Source organism: Lissotriton vulgaris, chromosome 2_1 (genome assembly GCF_964263255.1).
Source record: "Lissotriton vulgaris chromosome 2_1, aLisVul1.2, whole genome shotgun sequence".
Classification (NCBI taxonomy): domain Eukaryota; kingdom Metazoa; phylum Chordata; class Amphibia; order Caudata; family Salamandridae; genus Lissotriton; species Lissotriton vulgaris.
The window spans coordinates 472,909,777-472,936,748 of record NC_141687.1 but is presented as its reverse complement, the minus strand read 5'-3'; the positions used below and the strand labels follow the sequence as shown (position 1 = coordinate 472,936,748).

Sequence of the window (26,972 nt, the reverse complement as noted above, 5' to 3'; positions counted from 1 at the left end):
CAATCAGAATACCAGTTTGAGAACAAATCTATCTGGCACGTTTATAGAATGAACATTTTAACAAAGTGGTATCTTGGCGCTACACACACATTAGATATATAAATATTGGTACCAACTCAATAGTACTCATTTCATCATCCTTCTGTGGTTAACAAGCAGAGGATACGCTCCAAGATTTACACCGGTTACCACGGTTTCAAACACAAATTTCTGAAGCTCCTCTTGGCCCCATGCCGAGGCGTGCTGCTCTACATCCAATCAGTGAAGGGAGTGTTTCAAACTTTTATTTATGAATGTCCTCAATCAGTAACTTTGAGGTCTAATTCTGAGACTCCTTGTAACCTCATCGAAAATGCATTACATGTAATATCAGTTGCGAATGGGTGTTAGGCTTCACACTCCATCCCCACATCTTTTGTAGGCAATATCCCATGCAGCATGCATGTAAGGAGATGTATGTTCCAAAAATCATACAAAAGTAACATGATAGGATAACTGACAAAGCATTCCTTTTTTTATTATAATATACACATCATTTAAACATCCATTTATAGGTCTCTGTTATCAGGGCTTCCACCCGTCTGTTAGCGAAAACCTTTTTTGAACCATACCAAAAGCATAGGGTGCTTAGAGCAAACCCACTGCTTAACCCTGGTTGAGTTTATAATCACACATTTGCTTACTTATTATTTGATGACTTTCTTCCTCGTATTGTGTAGGTCTCTCTCCAGGGCATAGTCTCTTTACAATCCTTTTGATAGGATGATTTATATTCTTACACTGCTCCCATTCAGTTAACTACTTTGTTCTTTTATCCCACACTTAATGCAAGTGTTTTCTAGCTCTCGTCTCGCCCTCGAGTCTGCAACTTCCTGCCCCAAACACCCACTCCCGATCATACTGCAACTTGCTCATCTCCCCAAGACTGCAGTTCATCCATTGCTTTCTCCACTCCATCCTTGGCCTTTTAAAAACTATTTTTGGTTTCTTCCCACCAGGTCCAGCCTCGGTTGCACCAGTGCAACTGCCCACTCCCTGTTGCTTCCTTCCCCCCACTTTCTCCTCCAGCGCCCCCCCACAGACCCGGTAGTCATTATTTAAAAAAAAATCTTTTTGGATGGCTGGTCATCTGCCATGAATTGTGCTAATGCTTACAAAATGTTTTTTCGTACAAGCCAATTTTTGTTTTGTTTTTAATAGTTGATCCAAGAACCGTTTGCCAACTTGAGATCTGTAAATAAAAAATATGGCATATGCGTCAGACCATACATGCATCATCGCTTTTTTTCTCCAATTTACACAATGCTGTACAGCATAAGCAAACTGCATAGACAAAGCCAAAACAGGGCAACACATTTAGGCTTTGCCAGTGCTTGTTAAAATTGTTAAATACCAACACAGATTTACATATGCGCTGATTTTTAGTATTCATTTTTTTTTAAAAATGCTTGTTTTAACTTCACATACTGCAAAACCTGGGAGACGTGGTTTTTAGGCATTTGCTTCTTAGGGCCTCCGAGCATTGCAGCTGAATAACAGCGTGTTCAAGTGAGTCCATACTGGAAGCACAAAACCGACATTGTCTCCCCTACTATCTCCCGTTTATTTCTAGTCTTGGAAAAAGATGATGCCTCATCAGTTACTTCCTATTGGACGGGCCTTTAAGGTTTATTTCGCAGGGTTGGGCATTCACTTTTTGCATACTAATGTAACCTGGAACATCAAGAGCTCATGAACGAATGGGCACCTACTTTTCAGGTGCCACGGATGCCAAAATATTGGGGAATGCAGTTGTGTGTAGGATCATTTTCAGTCGAAGTGGTTCGGTGCAGCGAGTTCTAATTCGGAGTGTGTGTTGCAGCAAGATGGAGGGCAAATAGTACACTCGGAGTGGTGGCTATGCTGCTACCCTCGACTTCAGGAAACGGTGTCCTGAGATGTCAGTGAAACGCATTGATGCAGCAAACCACATATCATAACAGCACGCCAGTGTACAGCAACTACCTCACTATTACAGAACACAAGTCCAGGCTCAGTTCCAACCAGAAAATACTTGGCTCAAAATATCTTCTTTATTTCAGTCGACAGCTGCCAAGCTCCAGGAAACCGCTTAAAATACCCTGGAATAAGCATTAAGGATATTTGGTCCTGACATGCTTCGGTATGTGATGACTTCAGTGCAATTGAGGAAGACCACAAATGAACTGGAAACCTCGTGTACCTATGGAGTAAAAGTGTAAGTATCTGGCAGCAGGACCTGGTTTGTTTTATAGTAACACACTGTACAGACTCAAAGTATGGTCTTCTGAAATCCCCTTTTCAACATCAATTTGTGATCTATTTATAGAACCCCTCAGCAGTGGAATAGCCTTGGTCGGTTTAATCAGTCAGTAGAGAATGGGCAATTCAAAAGAAGTGATTCACTGCTGGCATCCATGCATCAGAGAGAGAAATTAGGTAGCCATGAAAACATGGACGGTAGGCATAGAGGGAAATGTTCAATAGGATAACTAAAAGGGTAACAAATAGATGTTAACCCCCAACAAAGCAAACAAGAATTGGCATAGCCAATAGGTCTCGCCTTTGGGACCTTATAAGTGTTTAGCCATGCAACACTTGATGTTGTTGTACAAATGATATTGTGTTGGTGCTGTCATTGGCAGTGCCGGCAGGGACAATACGTTGGGCAAGTGACAGTGGACTCCTTAAGTACTGACGACACACCTAAATGGTTGCACATGTATTGCAGTAAGTGTAGTTGAAGCGCAACCAAACCGCTCAAAATGAAAACTACATACTAAAAACACTTAATTCGAGACAGCGCCGAACTAGAACAAAAAAGCAATACGTCCGGTAAACCTAGAAACAATGCAGCATAGAGATGTATGAGGGGCGATTAATCCTTGCATAAGGTCACCTACATTTATAAATATGAGGCATTAAATTCAACTAAAAAAATCCACAGTGCTCTAAGTACACTTAAATAATTGAGAGTTACTTAAGACCAGACAGTCTTAAGTAACTCTCACCAACCGAGGGGGGGGGTCATAAGAAGTTCAAGAATGCGAATGCAATAAAGACACACTGTCAATTAATAAGAGAGCAGCCTTCAGGCAGAGGGAAAAAAAACCCTGGTGTTTCCTATTTAAAAATCAAAACACGGTATTAGCACAAACAAGGTATTAGCACAAAGTCTAAGGGAGGCTGAGAATTATGGAAGGTAAACGCGGACAAAGTGTGAAATCTGCAACAAAAACTTACTTGCTGCTGGTAAAATCACAGCAGACAAAAGCGTAATCCCAAATAGACGTCTAACACCGCAGGGAGTCGGAGTCAAGGCATTTAAAGAAGGAGGGTGTGTGTGGTGGCAGTGAATTATCCAGCCAGCCGACCCTTCCTGTAAAACCCTGGAATTCTGGGACCTGAAGTCCCACATTATTATGTAGCCAAAACTAACGAGAACTGGATCATTTGTGAGGAACGCCATTTAAACGATACAGAATGGAACGTAACAAAACATACAGCTCAACCCCTTATGAACTTACAGACAGGGAACTACAAAGAGTCTCTATTCGCAGGAGAAAGTCACCAAAAAAAACGAAGAAAAGAAAGGGGGAGAGAAGGTTTAGTAACAGAAAGCTCTTGCAGGGAATCAAAACGGCAGAGTGCTAAACGCATATATTTATTTATTTATATATCACTCATGGATAGCACATGCCAATGGAGCAAGCAAGTTCGGGAGCTGAATAACAAATGAAATGAAACAAACCAAACTAGCACAAAACCAAAACACGTCTGCTCAAGCCAATCTGATGCCTCACAAACTTGCTGGGCACCTTTACTGTGTGAAAACAGCGGAGTGTGCATGAAAGGAACAAACATGGCATCAGTACATCTTTACTGCATTGAATGATAAGATTACCAGACGACTTTTCATCATTAGGAACTCTGGGGCAGATTTACAAGCCACTTTTGTGTCACTTTTAACATGGGAAAAGTGACGCAAAATTGGCGCAAGGAGCTTGTAAATCTGCCCATCTATGTTTTTGTCCTGGGTTTCCCCCCTTCAAATCTCGTCGATATAGAACCTGCGTCCAATATGAACATCATGACTACAAGTCCCAGAAATCATTGGAGAGTTAAATTAAATCCCATGATTGCAACATGGTGTCCTTGATGACACGGAGTCATCTGGTGAGTGGTTCTTTCTTCTAAGGACAGACATGTTCTTTAAACAACCCAAAGTGACATTTTCCCCAAAAAACAATTGTTTCTCTAATGACTTGTACAATTGTCGGAGCAGGAATTGTAATACTGTGGCGTTGGCTGCATTAAGGGGGCAGGGAAGCCGAGTTCCCGTGAGTCAGCAGGGGTGCAAATCTGTTTGTAATCTGAGGTACAATGTCTGCATTCGTAGGCCCGGATCGCCTTTTCTTCCCTACGGTTCTGCCACCTAACCGCATTCCTCTGCTCTGCAGATTACAGCCAATCAGCGCATGCAGATGAGGGCCTTTGTCTCAGCCTCGCCAAGGGCAGGGGTTAATGAAGAGAGGACAGGGGGCGGAGCGGGAGAGATAGCATGCCCGAGGGGAGAATCCGCAATCGAATCTCAAACCCATTGTGACTTCAAAGGCGCCAGGATGTGAGGTGACGCGGCCTCGCCTCCTGCAATTAAGGTCAAGAATCAGGCCCTGTAAGTGAAAATGGTAGAGACAAAGCCCCCCTCAGCGGGAGTGTTTTGGGCAGGGGTGAGTGAGATGTCCCATGGAGGAAGGGCAAATGGACTCTTATGTAAAGCATCAACAATCTTGAGGGCTTTCGAGGAGGCATGCTGATTGCCAGCACTCAGGAAGGGTTGTATGAGATTACACCCTACCCAAAATACTGGAACGAGACACTTGGACATTGTACTAAAAAATCTTCTGTTTTATGGAGCAGAAAAGTCTGGGAGCATACATTTAGTCACTCGTGAAGCTAAACTGGTAGTCCTTGTTAGACAGATAGCACATCATAATTAAAACGAGCATTGGCCGCGCAGCTGTAAAAAGTGACGCGGCCACGAAAGTGGGACAGTGAAAGAGCAAGCAGTGTTGGAATACTGACCTGCGGCCGCGAGACGCGCTCTCTGGTGGGGAGGCCCATGCGCTGGTCTGAAAAGCAAGCGAGAGGAAAGCCAGATGGCACCTGATCGCGAGGAAAGGCAGAAGGAGCGTAACAGCAAGCTTTAGGCCACAACCAAAAGCTTGTGGTCGCATTTCTAATGCCCCACTCACTAAATGTCACGCCAGGCCAGTGCATGCGCTGGCTCAGGCGAGACCTAAAAACACAGAAGGTACAAGAGAGCACACTCGGTCCTATGCAAAGCACACAGATGGCAACAGCGAGCGCTGAATCCACTTCAAAGCTCCATCCAGTGCAACAGAAAGTGCTGACACCCCCCACCCAGCCCTAAAGCTCCCTACACAGAACACCATAAAGAATTCCACCCTCTGCAGATCAAACAGAGGGCATCAGAGTCCTCTGCAAGGGCAGAGAGTTCCATCCCAACCAAAGAACACAGATGGCACCGGATAGGGCTTGGCCCAAAAAAAGCAAATAGAACAGAAATGTCCAATGTTGTAAGACATTTGTGCAATCAACAGGCTGGGGCACTGGAATGATGAGATTTTACTGCTGCAACCTTTTCCCGATAATTATGGATTTGCGACAATCCATCATCTGCTGCATAATCAGCAGATTTCAGGAAAACTCAAATGATTCAAAAGTTACTAAAATTATTTCAACATATGTTGTTACGCAGTGGAAGGCCCTTGACAGAGGTTAACAGGTCATATTTGTGATATCCGTTTAACAATGACAAAATAATGACGTGAAATGGTTACTAAATGTGCCACATTACTGTGCATAGCTTGCCTTTTGTTGCCACATACTTTAATCAACACTGCTGCGTAATTTGGTTCTCTCCAGCTGCTTAATTGCAGTGGCCCTGACAATGGTCAAGAAAAGATAAGTACAAGAAGCAACTAAAGAAGTAACTAGGAAATGTGGACTCACTGAAGAGCGAGGCTGCAGTGGTCGGAGTGAAACCTTTTTGAGTTGGATGCGAGATCAGCCCTAGATCTGTGGAGCGTAGCATCTGGATCCAGAGAGGAGTTAATGGAGAGTCAATTGTGCATATTCCTGTGCGTTTGTGATGCCTGCTTTTGTGCCCTCCTTAATAAAATGGTATGGATCCCTGGAACCTATGCTTATGTTAAGGAATACTACATATATATGCTGCCGCCATCGTAAGGGATTTATCTCTGACAATTGTCCGTGCAAGGAATAATTATGGAAATAGAATAATAATGATCGTCCTTGATATATTTTGGACATTCTTGGTCTAGTTGTAGGCTATTGGCAGGCATAATTTATGTATTAAGAGCACGACTGGCCACTTGTAGCCATCCCTAATATAATGCTGACCACCCCCAAACAATAATGACCATGACTGACATTTTGTGGGTATCTTTTCTTTTAAATTGACCAGCCTGGGTACAATGCTGGCTCCGGTACAATGGTGGGCATTAATGGCATACTACAGGCATCCATGGTGTTATGGTGAGCATCCATGGTCTATGGGTGTTTGAAGCAGAATCTGTTCATGTGTGGCAGCTGTACATGTGAATACTTGATGAAGATGAAAAGTCGATCTTTGGGGACTGTGTACATCTGAAAAATGTAAACGGATATTTTGATAGAAAAATATATATTTTTAAAAGATTTTTCAACTGCAAAGTGAGTTTGTTTACCCAAAATGGAAAGATGTGTACAATAGAAACATATGTGCATTATCGGAAACTGATGACGGCAAAAGGTACTGTGGCTGCTATTTCATAGTCATAAGCTTTTCCTTACATTTCTGCTGGTAACCTGAAAGGCTCGGTGGTCACTAGTGATAATGCTGCTTAGAGGGGTCATTAATGTTAAGTGATGTTGTAACTATTATACAGTGATAACATTTGCTATTAGCCCGGGAGGATAGTCCTTCAGTATAAGTAGATTTCACTATAGAAAGTTGGTGTCCCCTGACCTAGTAGTTGAAACCCAGACACATTGTGAAAATATGGCAAACTCTGAGAGGACAAGTAGAGGGGGACAAAAATGTCATCTGATGCAATGCACACAGGGCAAGAAGGATTTGAGCCAGCCCCCCAACAATGCAAGTTGCTCTGAGGCTACTCTCAACAAGGGGTCAACCACTCTTAATGAAAGGCAGACAGAGGGCTACCGGTAGGGGTCAGCCTTCAGTAATGCAAAGCATATGGGGCACCACACCTGGAGTTATTAGGCCCGGTTGAGAAACGCCACCTTTGCATGCTCACATTCTTAAGTTGCCTTTTCTCCCCTTAAATACGATTACATTTGAAACACATTCATTTGCTTGCACACACAGGATAACATTCCTCGAACTCAGTTTGCTTACCATACCACATCGTAGGCATTCTATCAGAAGACCTTGAACACTCTGTACAAGGGCTAAATTCAGCACGCAAGATCTTATTTGTTTTCAGTCATTCTGCGACAGAGCCATCACAATTAAATAAACAAAAGTGCACTGTGAGCTAGCATGACTATGGGATAACATATCCTGAGGGGTGCTTAGAATCAGTCTTGCACCAGTCCGTTTATGTTGGACAAAAAAATGCACAGTTTTACTTGATAACGTACGAGCGTACGACACTAGCAGAGGGAGCAACTTGGGGAACTCATCTCAGAGCAAATCACTCTTTAGAGAAACTGTTTATCCCACAGCAAAAGAGTGTAGGGTTCATAGACAATAAAAAACACACATTAAACATCTGAGACAGGCCAACCTCAGCAATAAACACAAGCGAAGCGATGCGTTGGAGCTCAACAGCAGCAATGCAATGTACAAAGATGGCACCAAGGCTTGCCAATATTACAGTAAGACACGCAGAGAGCCCAAAAGATGTGATACCCCCTGCAATGTGAACCTTATACAGCGATTTAAAGTGGGATCATAGAGAAACATGGATGAGCTGGCCCTCACCTAGTCTCTTCAATCTATGATGAAGCCAGCTCAAAAGTCTGCGCTTACCTCTTGCAGTGGTATCCTTCCGCTGCTTACCTTCACAACGCACATAAAGTTACCCTAAAAAACTGCAATCAATCTGTTACTCAGAACCAGAGCTAAGATACAAGAGATTTCAATGACTAGCTATGTTGGTTACTCTTATATTCATACAATAGAGCCACTGTCTAACACGGAGGAGATGGGGAAGGACAGAAGAGGCAAGGGGAACAAATGAAATGTGGGAGGGTACACCCTCCCAGGTGATCGTGCACTCTACAGATACACAACATAACTGCACGAGAGGCAAGCAGTCCCCCTGCTGTTGGTTCCTTGCTCTGCATTTATGACACGGAATAGCTGTTCGGTGCCAATAGAAGGGTGGCATTAAAGACATATCACACAAGGGCAACAACCCAGCCTCACCGTCTTCTGAGAAATAGGAGACACGTGTGTGACGCCAGCCTTTATGTGAGGAGGGTGAGGCTGGGTTGTTGCAAGCCTGTTTCCACTTACTCAGAAGACCCTGCTTCCTTCTCCAGAACCTGCTTTCGGCGAGCTGTCTCCTGCACTGCACAGCTCTTGGAGAGATAGAAAGACTATCACCGCAAACTCAGCAGTGAAATGATACCGAGAAAAGTAACAATACTGCTAAGGAATCTCAGCTGCTAACCTGGAGGGGACATAGATCACTGTCCCAATGACACCAGAGAACACCCAGGCAAGATTCACAACAGGTTAAGGGCGTTTAGGGATGGTTTTACTCAGTGCGCAGCAGAGAGTAAGCCTTTCTCGAGAAAGAGGGCGTCGCCACAGACATTTCGCTCCATTCCTCTCATGCCATCGCCCCACCCTTATAGCACCATTTAAACTCGTTTTCTTTTCGACATGTAATGAGTATCCAGGTGACTGAACTAAAATTAGTACAAGGACCGAGCCTCTTGCTATATCAGACGTATGTTGGCTTGACATTAACCACCACAAAGCTAATGTGCAGGCTGCAGCCGGCGGCGCGCGCCCAGCTGGGCTCTTAATGCTCCGGGTTGGCTCTCTCATTATGGCGCAGCGGTCAGCCACTGCTCTGTCATTTCACCCGCCTCTTCTATTCATGGAAAGCCACGCTTCCCGGTAGCCGCGGCCTCGCGGAGGGTGGTAATGCTGCCTGGAGTTTACCACTCGGACTGACACACCCACCCTCTTCTTCGCCGGTGTCTGAAGTCTCCCCTTCGCCGGTGGGCCGTGCCACCAGACCAACGCAAACTATTGGATTCGCAGTATCCGCCACCAAGCCTCTCTTTTCGGATAATGATGCACTAAAGGGGTTCAGGAGCATTTATTCTTGCCCTGCGTCCGGCTTTTTAAAGCCAGGATGGAGAATTGTCGAAGCGTGAATCATTCGAGATGCAGGTGGGGCCCCGGCAGACTGCTGCGCTGCACAATAAAATGTGAGGCCGCCGAACGATGGACAGCAGTGAATGACCCCCTCACAGCGCACATTCATCTAATGGACGATTTACCAGATTGCCGTTTTGTCATTTAAATTAGCAGCTGGAGAAATGTAAAAACCTCAAAAGCCTGTGAAATTTCTTTTGCTTGAGACCAGATGAAGAGGAGTTTATATTTCTCTCCCAGCTCGACTTTTCGCCCATAATATGCAGCAAAAAACCTCCAAGCAGGCGACATTTTTGGAGGACCGATATACTAAGCCCGTCGTTTTTCTGGCTCAGCAAAAGCAGCCTTTGGCCACAATGTACAACTGCAAGCCCTTGAACAAACGTGGCAGTGTCTCGGCCTCTTCGCCTCACAGCAGACCCGGGCTGAACCTGTTGTGTGGGTGCTTCCAAAGGGCTGAGGCCGCAGAATTTGTGCGAGCAACAGAAAGGGCGAAAACAAGCCCCGCGGTCTCTCCTGCTGACGTGCTCACCTGTCTGCGACAGACAAACTGACGGAAGGAAAGAAGGGTCGTTTTTCTAATGTACCGATTCGGAAGTATAGAATGACACTAGGAAGACACACCTGACGTGTGTTACAAAGACCTGTTCCACCCAGCGTTCAGAAGGGTGTGTTATGACAAAACACAAAAGTGTTCGCCCTAAAAGGGGGGGGGGGGGGGGGGGGGAGGTTGGGGGGTGAGATGCCAGAAGAGAAGTAGCCGGGCACATCAGACTTGAAACCCAATTGTTAAAGCATCATGAAAAGGGCGATGACCCCATGCCTCCATGTCACAGGGACACCCTTTTTTCTTCCTGAACTGGACTATTACACACAGTGCATTCTGCGAGTTGTAGCCGGGGTTCATTTTAATTGAGCAAATTGGACCAATACACCTGATAACACTGACATGTAAAAGCAAAGTCCAGGGATGGCAGGCAGTGCGGTGTTTTGGCCAAATGAGGCTATCTGGTCACGATGAACATGGAGCAAACAACGTGGCACTAGTGATGCCAAGGGGCGTCTGCTTGACCTACCCTATTGATTAATGGTAAGTGAACTGGGTTTGGAGTTATGAGTTTCCAAAAAGCAGTTCTTTAGGCATTATGCAATACAGTCTGTGCCACCCATTGTGACAGTTTCTGATTCAGTCTTAGTTTAACACATTTGCCACAGAATCTTCAATCCTCGTCATCGGTTACAGAAGTTTAACTAAAACAATGTTGTTTCTGGTTCAAATAGACCTATTAAAACAAAGTGCATGAGGTTCAACTGCAGAGCTTGTCAACTTCTCAAAGTTCAGTATTCACTTATCAGCTGCGGATTGTTGTATGTAGATAATTATGGAAATTAAAATTTTTCCCAAATAGTGTAAACATTGCCAATGATTGAAGAGACATAGGGCTTTTATAAACAGAAGTAAACAAAAAACGTAAATATATAATAATCATTTACATAAAGGTAGAAACATGTTTTCCTTTGTGACAAAAAAAGTTTTGCTTGACTAGTCACAATTTATTTTGTTTTTATATCACAAATAATTGGCCAAAATCACGAAGGGAATTATGGTTTAGGAAAAGGCAGACGAGCTATAAAACGGAACTTTTTTTTCATCCATCGGAAAAACATTCTCCTTCTCCCCACAGACAAACTCATCCACTGCACACCCATGATTTCCGTCACAACAGGCATGTGCTGCAGTAACTGTCCAACCATACACAGGGACAGAAAACGTTGAATATACATTTGCCAACATCCCCCGACTCACCAGTAGGTCACTATTTAAAAATTAAGGAAGAAAATCACACCTTGATCCGCCCACTTCCTGAGGTGATTATACAGTGTAATTGCACTCAGTGGTGACAAATATTCACGCAGTAGTACATGCATTACACCTGTAAGATATAATAACCAGCCATGTGTAAATGGGGGCACTTTGGGTTGTAAAACATAGGTGTATGGTCAAAAAAGCTTTGAGAATCAGGCCAATGATTTTTAAAAACAATTGTTCTTTTAAGAGATGTTTCTGACTTTATAAGACGCCACCAGTTGCTCCTCTCTATTTCAAAGTCCTATGTTTTGAACATTAAAAGTATCTCAAAGTAAGACTCAAATACAAATTATCTACAATCCATACAGTTCGACTTGGTTATTCTTCACGAAAACAGGTGTTTTCAGGGGCCCGTAGAATGTACAAAGTAAGGGTGAAAATAACTACAAATATTAGGCCATAGCATGGGATGTGTTGAGTAAACAGCGGGCAGCATTTGTAATAAGAACTGCGGAAATATAGGGGGTTTTGTCAACTAAATGCAACACGTTTTACAATATAATGCCAACACCTAGAAAGGGAGGTGCTTATAAAATGGTGTTCCCCTGATTTCATGCAAGATAGTAAATAACTGTTGGTTCATAATATTTTGAATAAATCTGCTGAATAACACAGATTTCGGTCTTAAAACACCTGTGTCTTTTGGGAGCACTGGCACCCCCATTTTTTAAATCAATGTGTGTGTAAAAATGTCTAATCAGCTAAATACATATTTCTTAATTTTCCCTTAATTATAGCGCATGCTCCATAATTTGCCTTTTTATTGCAGAGTTATTACATCAACCCTGCTGTATAATTTGGTCTTTTACTGCCAAATAATTCCAGTTGCCCCATTTGTGTTAAATATATTGTTTCAGCCATAGATATGCTATAATTACATTAGATATTATAAAAATGCAGATCCAAGACACTTAAAACAAATACACATTCTTGCTCACACAAAATATATAAATATTATCAACAGGGTAATGAAAATTAGTTAAAAACACAAAATGCGAACAACTTTCCTTTAAAACTACATTTTATGTATAGTCAATGCTGTGCTTATGGGTGAAGCTGGTCCTGACAAGACTCAAATCCCAAATCTTCCAACGTGATCCAAAGTTTGGGCCATATCGACTATTAATCAAATGCTGCTTTTAGGTCAATACCAGCTATGAATAAAGGGGTTTTCTATATAAACATATGCTACACAGACAGCATATAATCAAAAACGTATGACTAACAATTCCCAGCCCTTCTTCAAATGCAGCTTGGGCGTCTGCAGCAATGCAGTTTGTGTAAACGCAGCCTTACAGCTGACTGGATGGCACCCGCCCTAAGATTCCCCCCTCTCAGTCCAGTAAAGAAATTAGTATACAAGGTGCCTGATCCCAGCGGCGGACTAATTTTTTTAATATAAATGGGACTATATGGACTGATCATTATGGTCCACTAACCCAAACCCAACCCTCACATCCCAAATGGCTTGGTGTGACAGGAAGACAACTCCGTCTCCTTTGATCCCTGCTATGCAAAGTGTCTCACTTTACATTGTGTTTCAAAGGAACCCCTTACTCGAGGGGGGGCTGGAACAAAGAGCTTGATTTTAAGGTCTAAAGACCCTGCTCCTATCATTAAACAAGGATTCAACAAAAGGGGCTTATGTTCCTAAGGAAAGAATGCAGGTTCTCTGAAATAGTAGAGAGTGCCTGGACCGGGATCATGGGGACAGTCAACAAAACGGTCTCCTGTTGCCCTCACTTTACTTTGTACCATGTCTGGCGAAAGTGCAGCAACACTCCACGAGTTACGATATCTATCACACAAAACCAAAACAGTCCCCACAGAGCCCATGATGCATTTCCTTACCCTTCCAACTGAAGACATGAACACATCGCACTCAGGGGACCACTTACTGGACCTAGTTTGTACTAATTTTGATTTGTCTGTAAGGGAACCAGAACAAGTTACCTGGTCTGATCATTATCTGATCAGGTTTTCGCGGTCCATGGGGATGTCTCCTTGTACTTCTGCCGTACTTTCTGGCATCCGCCCCCAGAGATTAATCTTCCGCCGTTCTCTGAAGCTCTGCTTCAGGCCCGACCGGCACTTGCTCTTGATCTTGCTGGGGCTGTGGACAGCTTTGACTCCTGGATTAGCCGAGGGGTTAGCTCCACTGCCAAACCAGCTTCTAGTGGTAAACAGCGTTTTCCACCTTTGAAGCCTTGGTTTTCGAATGCCCTAAAAGAGCTGAAACTGGGCTGTTTTGTATGTCTCTTTTGTATAAACAGCGGCGAATAATAATCAAAACGTCTGTCAGTATAGGTTATGTGTAACCTGTAAATACCAATAAAAACATTTAAAAACAAAACATTGGAGCACAGCTTGCATCAGGAGTATTGCCCTTCCGCTAAGTCTGCGCTCCGTACAGCCCAGAGGGAATATTATACTGCTATTAGGAAAGCGAAAAGTAACTACTATGCTGGGCGGATTACCAGAGCTAATAACAGGAAGGAGAATTTCTCCATTGTTAAGAGCTTTTTAATCTCCCTGTGCGGAGCAAAGGATGTTGCCAGCCTCTACACAATGGTGTGAGGACCGGTCTTTCTTTTTTAGCGAGAAAATAGCAAAGATTCAGGATAGCTTGGGAATTCCTATTCCTTGAACAGAGGAGTGCTCCTTTGGCACCCTTTCTGATTTCTAGTCCACCCACCAATTTCAGCCTGTGGCTGAGCCCGATATTTTAGCTATTCTGAAATCTTTGAAAATCAGGCTCACCTACTGATCTGTGTCTGGCCTGAGTTTTAGCTGGGGTAGCAGAGGTGGTTTGCTCAGGGGTAGCGGAGATTATCAATCTCTCCCTTCAGACTGCCACCGTTCCTGCGTGCTGAAAGCAGGCTATACTTTTACCCCTTCTTAAAACACCTTCGCTAGATCCCTCTGTTCCATCAAATTATTGTCCCATCTCTCATTTGGCAGCTTTGGCAAAAGTCTGTGAGAAGGTGGTATTCCGGCAGCTTGAGGCCTTCGTGGAAACATCTAGTGCTCTGCACCCTGCTCAATCTGGGTTTAGAGCCTCCTATAGTACGGAGGCTGCGCTGGCGGATATGACTGAGGCGATCAGCATGTGCCTAGATGGAGGCGGCAGGGCGGCTCTGATTCTGTTGGACCTCTATGCCGCCTTCGATACGGTGCCCCACCAACTTCTTCTTCGGTCATCTATTGGCATTGCCGGTCCTGCATTGGAGTGGATAGAATCCTTTCTGGATGACAGTACTCAGCAGGTCTGGGTGCCTCCCCACTCGTCCTACGCGAGGAAACTTTCAACGGGAGTGCCTCAGGGCTCCACGTTGAGCCCCCTGCTTTTCAATATATATCTGACCCCTCCAGATTTTTTTTGCGGAGGAACTGGATGAAAAAAATTATAGTCTACGCGGATGACACCCAGCTGCTATTTACTTGGAGGGGTTCTGATCTGGATACCAAGGTCGCTCAGATTTGCCTTTTGTTTGTTTTCCACTGGCTTGCACATGCCCAACTTAAGTGCAATGAGAAAAGTCAGAGGTACTTGGGACTACTGTATGGCCAGTTCCCCACTGTCTTCAGAGAATCCCTGTGGCTTCCTAATGTTCCATGCCCTAGCTCTGTGGGTGACCCGGCAAAGAACTTGGGTTTGGTTTGGGGAAGATCTACGGTTTGCAGAACACATTAAAAAAAAAAAACGTACTGGAGTCTGCTTCGGGACCCTTAAGGCCTTACGAAGGTTCTTTCCCCTGCTTCCGGGGGAGGCTAAAGAAATGGTAGCACGCGCCCTCATCCTCTCCTGCCTCGATTATGCCAATGCACTGTTCATTGGCATTCCAGGCTATCTGGTTAAGAAACTTCAAATCGTACAGAATGCAATGGCCAGACTCCTGTTTGACATCTCTCGGAGACCTAGTGTCCGACAGCATTTGCGTGATCTGCATTGGCTACCTGTGGCCCAGCAGGAGCAATTGAAAGCCCTTATTCTATCTCACAGGGCCATTCATGGCCAAGGGCCGGTGTATCTTAGGAGGCGTTTTGTTCTGTATACGCCGAGTCGCCCTTTACGATCTGCCACTCAGCGGTTTCGTAGGGCGCACTTGGGAGGCCAATCACTCTCTGTCAAAGCAGTAGCTGCCTGGAATGCCCTCCCCGTGGAGCTACAGCATACACAGGACTTTTGCCTTTTTAAAAAAATTTTTTTTTTAACTCATCTGTTTAAACTGGTCATCTAATTTTCCTGCCCGTTCTTCCACAGCCCGCGCCAGGACACTCTAGAGTATTAGAGCACAATACAAATCTTTTTATAACATAACATTGTAGGCTCAAGCCTCCTAGCTCACTCACTTTCATTCCACTACCTGCAGTGGTACAGTAACATAATGTAAGAACATTAGTCCAACAAGGTTGCATGTTACCCGTCCACAAAGCACTTCTGCATATCAAGAGTGGTACAAGCCCTAAAAATGAAACTACACAAAAAAAAAATACTTTATTCAGCACAGGTCTTAATAAACAATGGACTGTTATAGATTCAGACTCCCTCATTAAATTGTATGCCATGCTCTAAGGTTTACCACGTATAGGGTGCCTTCCTCCGGTATATAAAGCTTTCGTTCTGCTTCGAACAAATGTTCGAAACAGCATTCGAACGAGTGACTTTTTGCCGACATATTTTCACCATCACTAGAAATATTTTCCTAGAAAGATGTATATTGGGCAATGCAAGACAATGAGGCAAATGAAACGGACAGTAGTAAATCTGAGGCTAAAGAAGGTGGAGTGTCTAAACCTCTTGGTCTGACTTCTCAGGGGTGTGAGGTGGATGTGTGAAGTGATGACTAAAGTGGTGGCCTAGAGCCAGGAAACCTATATTTCAACCCCAGCATCCTGGACATACCTGCCAGTCTTCTGTAACCAAAATAGATCCTAATTTTTTAGGTTTGAAAACCAATGATTACTGTAAAATGATACACCACTGGAAATTACAATTCATTACTTTAGATCCAATGACGACATCACATGGGATCATCACACATGGCCTGGTGCTCAGTTCAAAGGACATTGCAGTTCAGCTTCCAAGTTCGGTGATATCATGAGAAATAAATGAAATGCAAAAATCAAGTGACTTGGGACTACTGTGACCAGTCCGAGCTAAAACCAATTCATATACTGGATAACAAACACTCCATGAAGCACCAGGTGAACGCTGTAACCTCTTCAAGCTTACGCATTCTCCAAATGCTCTGCAAGATCTTCAGGTCGATAAAAAATGAACCGCCTAATCAACAAAGTATCCTCATCCTGCTCCCACATGCTCTGTCTGCTCAAAAAGACATTCAGATGAATCCCACAGAATCCAAAAAGACGGTCATCCACGCACTCATCACCAGCAGACTTCACTACGGCAACGCACTCTACACCGGCTCTTCTACTGAACCCCCACACAGACAGATCAACAGCCCCTCTTTCTCAGCACTTTGAGGCGCTCACAGGTGAGTAGCATGCTATACAAATGGTAAGACATGCCCTCATCACCAGCCGACTGGATTGCAGTAACACACTCTAAGCAGGAATAACAACCCAACTACTCAAATGACTCCAGAACATCCAAAACACAGATGCCAGACTCATCCTAGATATCCCCAAACAGTCACATAATCCCCCAGGAACCTCCGCCTCAAGGAACCTCCGCTGACTCCCTCTCATGAAGAGATGCCACTTCAAACTACTCACCCATGCGTTCAAGGCCCTCCACAACATAGGACCAGCCTACATCCCCTGGAACGACCTGCCCACCCACCTCTGGACCTCCACCACCCTCTCCGACTTCAGGAGAGCATTCAAGACCTGGCTGTTTGACCAATCGGCCCATCCTGAGGGCCTGGATAGCCCCTGGGGTGATAAGTCATCCTTTACAAATCCGGATTGATCGATATATTCTCCAGCAACCCAATTAATCCAGTGTAGTGCTGCAAAGCAGTACCTCCAGCAGCTGCAGTGAGATATGTATTTGAAGGTAGCATTAGTCTTTCAGAGGGTTGTTAGCAATTCTCGTGTTTGCCAGATTTCTGGCTTTTTCCTCTTGAAAGGTTCAACCCACAGCTCTCCCAAATGAAGTAGGATTCCTCCATAAAGTCTGTAGTGTGTTGCTGAAGAAGCCTGCCTGCCTCCTAAATCAGTAGGGTTGGCACGTAACAACTTTATTTAACGGATTGCATCATCTTGGGAAACGTAACTTCTATCAGAGCTGTAGTAACATTACCTGACAAACTCAGAAGTGCTTTGAATATAGCGAACACATACATAAAGGACAGGCCTCCATAATAGTACCTCTGCTTCGGCGAATGCTCATAAAGGCACGAGATAAGGGGAAGCTTCCTCCTGATCAATGGGAGGCCACAATTGCAGTTATATACAAGAACAGGAAAACCTCCAGACTAATGCAGCTCCTACCGTCCAATCTCTCTGGTCAATGTGGAGGCGAAGGTGCTGGCCAAAGCCTTGGCAAACAGACTGATGCTGGTTATCACGGAACTAGTCCAAGTCCATGAAGTCAGAACACTACTATGGCTATGTGGTTCTCCCAGAATCGAACTACATAAATTACAAAAGGGAGTCGATGATGGCGGCCTGGCGGTCCCGGACATCAAATTATATGACTGAGCTTTGCAATTATTGGTCATTAATGACTGGGAATACATGGACACCAACGAGCCAGCCTACGGAGCAGATAGAGCATCCATGCTGCAAGGGAACTGTGTTTATCCAAAGAACAGTGGTTCCTGTGGCATATTTATTTTACACAATATTCAATATAACAGCTTAAATAAGCACTATTGACTTATAACAGAAAAGGGTTTGGCAAGAAAAGAAGCACACATATATACCAATTTTTTAGAAATTACTTCTTGTATTTCAACTTAAGACACTCAGTCTAATACTTATAACAGCGACATATATACAAAAAAAGTGCAATGTGTCCCCAGTGATTTGTGAACAAAAAACAGAACATGAAACAATAAGTGGTCTGTACAGTTTTGTTGTTATGGATATTTACAAAGGGAAAATGACCAAGCACAATAATAAAGCAATTCTTATCAGTGACTATCTACAATCATAGAACACTGTGCTTGAAAAGGTTCATTCCCTATGGTGTCGACGGCGTTTCGACCTGCTTGGTAAAGGTCTTGTCAGGACTAAACAGTGAGGGACATCTAGGGGAAAGTGAAAAATTGTGTAAGTATGTGTAGTCGCAATAATTAATAATTATATGTGGACTAGGATGGACGAATAATACCTTGTGTTGTCTTTAATTGATGCAACCCATGCGTGATAGAATAAAGGAATTGACTTACAGTATACCCAAAGGCTTTCATGACACTTTAGCCCACTTTAAAGTACGTGCGTTAATAACAACTGACTATTGTATCTTGCTTCCAAACAGTGCTCGGCTGGGTATACTCTAAGTTAAGTCCTTTATTCTATTCACGCAATTTTTCACTTTCCCCTAGATGTCCCTTACTGTTTAGTCCTGACGAGACCTTTACCAAGCAGGTCGAAACGCCGTCGACACCATAGGGAATGAACCTTTTCAAGCACAGTGTTCTATGATTGTAGATAGTCACTGATAAGAATTGCTTTATTATTGTGCTTGGTCATTTTCCCTTTGTAAATATCCATAACAACAAAACTGTACAGGCCACTTATTGTTTCATGTTCTGTTTTTTGTTCACAAATCACTGAGGACACATTGCACTTTTTTTGTATATATGTCGCTGTTATAAATATTAGACGGAGTGTCTTAAGTTGAAATACAAGAAGTAATTTCTAAAAAATTGGTATATATGTGTGCTTCTTTTCTTGCCAAACCCTTTTCTGTTATAAGTCAATAGTGCTTATTTAAGCGGTTATATTGAATATTGTGTAAAATAAATATGCCACAGGAACCACTGTTCTTTGGATAAACATATTGCCCTGGTTCCGCTGTGAGTAGGGTCCTCTTGTTTCCCCTTTTCGCAAGGGAACTGTGAGCGTCTCTTGTATGCTCGGAAAAAGAGTGAGGGTTGGCCAGTACACACTGGAGTGGTGGTAGAGTGTTGGAGGGAAGCTAATAGATTCCTCAGCTGGAAGGGTAAATAGACAGGCTGGACCCCACTATGGGTGGGTGACCCATTGAAAGAGGTAGCTAACCTGACGGGCTTCAAAGGGTAGAAACTGATAAGCATTGAGTATCTGGGAGACGTGTGCAGGGGGAGGCTCCCCTTACATTCGAGGACTTGCAGCAGGAATACAACTTGAATCAGATGCAGAAGTATCATTACCTTAGAATGATTAATGCATGCACTATGAAGCCACATCCCCTGGGGTACCCCAGTCCTGGATCACTCACCTCTGGAAGATAGGCTGCTACTCGATCACATCCCTGAAAAAGCGACATCGACAATTTACTCCATACTAATAAATAAATGTAAATGTAAATGTAGTTGAGCTTATATAGCGCACAGCTACCCGCAGTGGGTGTCCCGGCGCTTGCTTAGGGAACCCGTCCTGATATTCCCCTGTGTGATAGCCCCAGCGGGTATCCACAAGGTGAAAGCCAGGCATCCCGCCGCGAGGGGCCGTTGTGGAGATTAAGCAAGCTATTGCCCAGAGTCACAGAGTGTGAACCCGTGAGTCGAGAAGGCACCGGAGCGAGAATTATCGAGTCCGTGGAATTTTTGAGCCCAAGACCTGCCGAGGCGGGGACTTGAACCCTGGTCCAGGGCCGATCTCAGCTTCCGGGTCTGCCGCCTCTAACCCCTGAGCTAACACACCAGAGCCCCTGTTGACCCTGCGAGGGGGCGTTTGTGGACGACCTGGGAAATATGGAGGATAAGGAATGGCAGGAGGTAATACAGAGTCCAAGGGAAATCCCAGTCTATTCAACATTTAGATGAATACAACTTAAGATACTACACTGCACCTACTACCTGCGTATGCACCTGTATAAATGTGGTAGGGTGTCGGCAGTGCTGTGTGTTAGAGGTTGTCAGCAGGAAGTAACTTTCTTCCATATTTTGTGGGAGTGTCCCTACATTACCCGTTTCCGGTAGAAATTAACAGACTTTATGTCTGAGGTGACATGGGTGGAGGTTCCAATGAATGCTAAATGGCTCCTCCTAATGATTAGAAGTGATGGGGATTGGCCGAGCTAGCTCTTGTGGCTGGGAGTGGCAAGCGGAACATTGCCAGTGGGTGGGGTGCATCCTTGCCACCGTCAGTGGGGGGAGTATGAAAAAGATATTGACTGATGCCAGCGAGAAGAGGAAATGGTGTATAGGAGCAGGGGTTGTGTTAAAAAATGGGAGAAGATATGGGCACCATGGAAGCGATATAGAGCGACATAGGGTGGGGAGTGATATGCATCATCCATGTCGGGGTGTAATAGGGCTGGCAAGTTAGGCACCTGGTTTAAGCTTATTCCTTGTGAATTTTTTTTTGCTGTATAAGTGTGTATCGGAAACCGCCAGTGATCTACAGTCTCTTCCCTCTCTCACAGATAATGGTTGTAATATTGAAGCCTTATGTATGAGCATAAGTGATTCATGTACGTAATGGTCTATTTTGCAAATTTTATAAAAGAGGTAAAAAAATTTTTTAAAAAAAGAAGAACATAACGAACACCTTTCGATAAAAAGCTAACATTACAGAAATTAACTAAAACACAGCAGTTAGCGGTACTGATAGCACTTCTTAAGGTGGGGGAGGGGGTATGGTTAGCGCTTGTTAAGGTGAGGGAGGGGTATTAAAGAGTATCACAAATCTTTAATACCAGTTTCCCTGATGTCTTGTTCTTCACTAAAAGATGTCAGGGTTATGCAGTGACGGGTAAATTCGTCTCAAAATTGATCCAGGACCAACCACCTAAAAGGCTGTTTGCTGCAGCCTGAGCAGGCGGAAGAGAGATGGCGAAGGTATGTAAACCTGCGCCACATTACTGGAACTCACTTTTGGATTCCAGAGAGGAAGCGCAAATCCCTATGCGAGTTCCTGTAAGGCAGCGGAGGTTTACATACCCCAGCCATCTCCCTTCCTCCTGCCCAGTGTCCTGATCCAAGAGAGGCGAGAATCCTTCCGGCACCTGGGGCAACCTGTATTTCTGGCTGTCACCAGTTTCTTGTCCGTGAACATGTGAGGTGCCAGACCCCCAGTGGACCTCTGCTAGTACTCTGCTCCTTTGATCTCTCCTGTGGGGAAAGGATCGGGCCACATGTGGAGCAGTGTCAGAGTTGTATCAAGTTGTATAACAAAAGTAACTAACGATAAAAAAACACAACAGATGCCAAAACGTCAATGCGACAAGCTTCAAAGTACTATATCTTGATGTAGAGGCAGACAAAGTATCAGTGTTGACTATAGGAACACATCCACCCCACAAAGAAACTAATGGGGCAGTGGTCTGGCCTTTGTGATACACGCTATTTCAGAAAACAAGTGATGCCCATATCAAGTCCAAAACCGCCATCCATCAAGGTTAGCCTTCGTGCAGTCGGTTTACCAGCGGCCGGTCCTGCTCTTCGAGGAGTGGAAAAAGGAAAAATAAAATTATAACTTATAATTTTTTTCTCCAGTTTAGGGGGCGGGGCAGGGCAAGGATGTCGTCACAGCCAGCAATGGGAGGAGTATTGGGCACCTTAAGAGCGCATGATGGTTCGGCCGACTGTCCTGGGCCGGCCAATCTGTCATGCACACTTGGCATGTTATCTCACCCAGGCTATAATACAGCCTGGGTGAGAGAATATGCCCAGGTCCCAGTCCCTCTATGAGCGCCGAACCAAGGTGCTCAGACCAATCACTACGCTGCTGTAGGGCAGCCATGTGATCGGTCAGGGGAGCCTGAGCTTCCGGGAGCCAGAGTCCGAGGGAGCCTGAGCTTCCGGGAGCCAGGGTCCGAGGGAGCCTGAGCTTCCGGGAGCCAGGGTCCGAGGGAGCCTGAGCTACCGGGAGCCAGGATCCGAGGGAGCCTGAGCTTCCGGGAGCCAGGATCCGAGGGAGCCTGAGCTACCGGGAGCCAGGGTCCGAGGGAGCCTGAGCTTCCGGGAGCCAGGGTCCGAGGGAGCCTGAGCTTCCGGGAGCCAGGGTCCGAGGGAGCCTGAGCTTCCGGGAGCCAGGCTCCGAGGGAGCCTGAGCTTCCGGGAGCCAGGGTCCGAGGGAGCCTGAGCTTCCGGGAGCCAGGGTCCGAGGGAGCCTGAGCTTCCGGTAGCCAGGATCCGAGGGAGCCTGAGCTTCCGGGAGCCAGGATCCGAGGGAGCCTGAGCTTCCGGGAGCCAGGCTCCGAGGGAGCCTGAGCTTCCGGGAGCCAGGGTCCGAGGGAGCCTGAGCTTCCGGGAGCCTGGGTCCGAGGGAGCCTGAGCTACCGGGAGCCAGGATCCGAGGGAGCCTGAGCTTCCGGGAGCCAGGATCTGAGGGAGAACGGAGGAGAGACAGCAGCTGGTGTTCCAAAAGGTAAATCTTCTTTTATCCTTTCTTTGTTTTTTAACCCCCCACCCAGTTCTCTAGACTGCTCTCAAAAAGAAGACAGCCCCAGCTTCTTCAAATCATGTCCATTTGACAACACTTCCACAAATGTCATCCCTTGGCAGTCCCTCAATGGTGGGCTCAGAATACCATGGATCCAGCATTGACCAAACCCTCCACTATGGAAATTCTAGACATCGGCCACGAAAACAGGCAACATAACATGACCTCTTCCTGAAACTAAGCAGAACACCAACAATGCGAACAAGAGATGTCTTCTGGGAGGAGTACATTCTCCGCAGACTCTTCCACACATCTCTCCAAAGACAAAGTTCCACCCAAACAGTCTGTTGAGTTACACCACGTGGAAGACTCCTTTTACCATTCTTGATAAGTTTACCAGGTTGACTCCATGACACTGATGATGCAACACCAGCAGTGGCTCCTCTGCAATGGCAAAGGAGCGCTGCCCCACTGGCTCAGAGTCAGCAGCTGAAAAATAAAAGCAATTTCTATTATGGTTTTCTTTTTCAGCTACTGGCTGAGCAAGTGTCTGTAGGGAGGGGCGAGACCAGGCAATAGGAGTGAGGAGGAATGAAGTGGTATGTGCACTTCTAAGTGCGCATGTCTGTTTGGCCGGCCTTCTTAGGTCAGCCAAACAGACATGTGCAGTTAGGTTTCTCCAACCCAGCAGTATTGCACAATGAGCTTGAACAAACAGCTTAGACTCCCTGTGCCTGAGCGAGCATTAGACCAGCCCGCTCAGGCGAATTCCTGCACTGATCTCATGCTGTTGGTAATAACATGACAGCAGGACGAGGATTGCACAAGCAGTCTATGATGCTGTCCTAGTCAGTGTCTGCTGGGACCAGGAAGCAGAGGAACACCGAGGCGTGAGGCGGCCAGCAGCATCAGGTGGCTGACTGATGAAACACTGACTCCTAGGGCTCCCAGTACAGCTTTTATTAGAGGTACGACAGCTAAACTGATGAGAGATGGAGCGTGAAAACTATCAAAAACACCCCGTTCGATGTCCACGCCTTGAGCTTGATAACTACTTTTACACAGCACTACATACCACACTTCTGCCGTGTTTAGGCACTGTATATCAGATGTTAACATCACCCAATTTTTTGGTACCCTGATCAGTTTTTGTTTGCCATTTCTTCCAACCTGTTGTATAAAAAAATAAAAAAAAAGCTTTGTTTGTGAAGAATTTCTTTAAATTATGTTTAAATATCCCTGTAGTTAAAATATCTGTTATTTTGGCAAATAGTCGTGTAACATTTATATAGAGCTTACTATGACTATATGGGGCGATGACGTGCTTGCATACACGGATAGCAAATGACAGCATGTAGGTAGGTGCTTGGCTTTAAGGGTTTGCTTTATCTATGATCCTATGCCGGAAGTGCTTCCATGTGGTGTGTGAAGACCAGTTTTCATGTTAAGGGACGTAGCGCTTTTCAGTGCGATGGTTGAATAAGTGAGAGCCTGGTAGTAATGCAGGTTATGGCTTCCGGTAAGCTGGAAGCTTTGAGTAGCTCTGCGGGTCCCTCTTTGGTATTTCTTACGATCGCAGTCCAAAGGGCTGGCTTCCACATTGGTCCTAGGCAGGCACATGTTGGAGGGAGAGAGGTGGGAGTGGCCAGCCTTGTTGACGTTTGGTGTCCAGGTCTGCGTTCAAGTGAAGAGAGTTATCTGCACTCCAAATCAGCCACATTCAGCACCAAGCAACAGCGCGCGCCGCCTCCGACGACAACACTCAACAAGTCTCTGAACAATAGAAGCAACAACCATCCTGTGCAGGAAGAGGTTTCCAGGGCAGACCGGCTGCGCCCGAGCACGGCCAGCGCCGACAGGTTATCCACGGCTGCTCCCAATGTGGTTCCAATCAGGGCTTGAATGAATCACGCCAGTGTGGGAAACAGGACCCGGGGGCTGTTTCTTTCATTCACAGGGAGGCCGGCCCTGCCGCCGCCTGGACAAAGACACCCCGCCCACCAGACCCCCGGAGCAGGACCACTGGGCGGCAGGGAGGGAGCCGGGAGCAGCACGAGGGAGCGTCTGCAGTAAAGGAAGGAATGGGACGCCCTTTGTGTTCACTGGGTGCTGAAAAGCATTAGAAAGCCCCCCGGAACATAACCCGGGAGCGGTGTCTCTTCGAAGGTCAAGCAGCAATCACTGACATTCGTAGACACATTGGGATTATGGGAAAAAAGCATTTTTATTATACACCAATCCCATTAGGGGGGGGGGGGGGTCGGTGAACATAAATACACGTGAAAGTGTGCCGTCTATGGGCTCATACATAATTGAGGCTCAAGTATAAAAAGAATTCCATAGCGCGTCGCCCCTCTTACAGTTCTGTCTCTAGCGCCATGAGGCAACTGAGGCATCTTGCTCCGCTAGATATGACTTAACTAATTAAATAACCTTGACGAGTTCGTCTCACATGCGGCGATCGTTTTAATGTAGAGGTAAAGAAGACTATTCCAAAGCATGCGCTTCGATGTGTCCTCGAGGGAATGAAGCGCTAAACAACACTGATGCAAAGCCGACCTACGAAAATGACGGCGTGACTTTAAGACAACTGACAGGAAAAAAAAAAGTGTACTAACTGACAAGGACTCATGAGCTGCGGGCTGTCGGAGAGCATGGACTGACGCTACTGACGTCGGCAGAACAAGCCCCCCTCCCCCAAAACACACACCTCTTCCCTGAACAGGTGTGAGTGATTCCCTGAGGGCACAGCGCAGCTCGTTACTTTTATTCCAGGAAGACACAGCGGCGAGGGGTGGGCACATGCCTGGCCCGGGGCCCATATATCAGACCCAGGGGAGGGTCCCAACTAAACAAACCTTACACATAAGCCCCCGCTTCCCCGGAAGGGGACTACGGCCAGGCAGAGTTCACACTTTAGTGCCACAGAAAAGAGAATAAAGTGGGACGACTTACTAAGGCCACTGTTTTCAATGCACCCTGTGGTGTCCTGGGCAGGCGTGGCAACCCGCTGCCTGCCCGGCAGAAGGCACTTCTACTAGCAGACGAGAACATTACAAAAAAAAAACGACGGGGGCCACACCACAGAAAGGAGTGCCTCTTTCCATATGTCTAGGACTGATTGACGGAGACGTTAATAGCTGAAAAGCACAGCCCGCATCATCACCACGTCCGTGTGTGCGTGAGCACCTTTCAATCCCAGCTGTCTGTATGAATGTGAGACGCAGCGCTGCAAGCCCCGGAGTGCAAAGGGGGAAAACATGGACTGCATACCCACTCAGGCATGGACAAAGGAAACGGGACTGAGGAGTAAAGTTTGGACATATCAAAACTCAGTTCTGTGCTATGGATTGGATGCCGGAATGAGTTAACTGCAAAGTGAAGGTAAAACATCAAACTATTAATTTATGGAGTGCTTAAGTGTGCATCCACCGGTTGCTCCCACAAGCACTAACCCCCTTTGAGTACGCCCCCAGCACCAGCCCCCATTAACTCACGGTACCCTTCGCTGCTGAGTACAATATAAAGAGCACTCTCCTGAGACGACAAACTGACCTGGCACTGGGACACTGCTCCCCGCTGTCTCGAATCACAGCAGAGTGGCACCGGCACTGAGCGGGACCCGGCTGCAGAGTGGCCGCCCCAGCTACAGGAGTTCGGGCTAAGCTGGGAGCCGGCTTCTCCTCTTCCTCCTCCGGTACTCCTGCTGCCTGGGATGGCCACGCCTGGCCGAGGAGCGCTGGAAGGTGGAGCAGCCCGGGGCGGGGATGGACTGGAGCTGCGGGACCGCACCTCACATCGGCTCCCCCTGCTGGTGACAGCGCGGCTCCACACTTTCTGCCTCTGTTTTGCTTGAAACCAGGGGGCCCTTTCCCATTGAGCAAACAGCGCCACCTGCAGGTGCAGACACATTAACACCAGTTTGATGAGCCCAGGCCAAGCCAAGGAGTTTATAATGGGGCTGCAATTGTTATTTGATAGTTTCCACCTGTAGACCTGAAAAACAACTGTTGATATTTCAAGAAGAATTCTGTTGCAAAAGTACAATCAACATCACAGCTAAAATACGTATTTAAGGCTATCCCAGTAATAGTTGCTGTAAGGCACATAATATGTTAGTCGAAAGCA

General features: G+C 45.8%; 1 protein-coding gene across 4 annotated transcripts in view; it reads right to left on the bottom strand.

The window, feature by feature from the left end:
- Positions 1–26,683, bottom strand: part of MYO1B (myosin IB) — a 757,882-nt gene extending 731,199 nt beyond the window's left edge. For 2 of the 4 annotated variants that reach the window (XM_086955388.1, XM_086955389.1), the window contains exon 1: positions 26,400–26,561. The gene's annotated coding sequence lies outside the window, so the exon portion shown is untranslated. Of the gene's footprint in view, positions 1–26,399 lie in introns of all 4 variants that reach the window. The other 2 variants (XM_086955387.1, XM_086955390.1) reach the window with 2 other exon arrangements.
- Positions 26,684–26,972: the final 289 nt, after the last annotated feature.